The following is a 343-nucleotide window of genomic DNA, read 5'->3' as shown; positions in this document are numbered from 1 at the left end:
TGAACAAATTTATGAGCAGACATATCTCTGTATCTGTACCTTATTTGTGGTTTAAAAAGCAAAATTATATAAATATAAATTATAATGAACATATATTAACAAAATTTAATATCAATGTTTACTTTAAAATCTTGGAAATTATTGTAAATGTATATTACCACAGAGCATAACTTTTACTTAAATAGTTTATTTTAATAGCCTATATTTTCATCCAAACCTTTACGAATTCATTTCTGATTTATGTCATATAATTTCTAGGTTTTGGCTTCTTATAATTCCTATAATAGTGAAAACTTATTTGTTGTTCTTTGATGATGGGGATCCCCTGATTTTCCTAGGACAT

The sequence above is a fragment of the Chrysochloris asiatica genome, unplaced genomic scaffold, assembly GCF_000296735.1.
Source record: "Chrysochloris asiatica unplaced genomic scaffold, ChrAsi1.0 scaffold00108, whole genome shotgun sequence".
NCBI lineage: Eukaryota > Metazoa > Chordata > Mammalia > Afrosoricida > Chrysochloridae > Chrysochloris > Chrysochloris asiatica.
The sequence above is the reverse complement of the archived record's forward strand: the minus strand, read 5'-3'. Positions refer to the sequence as shown.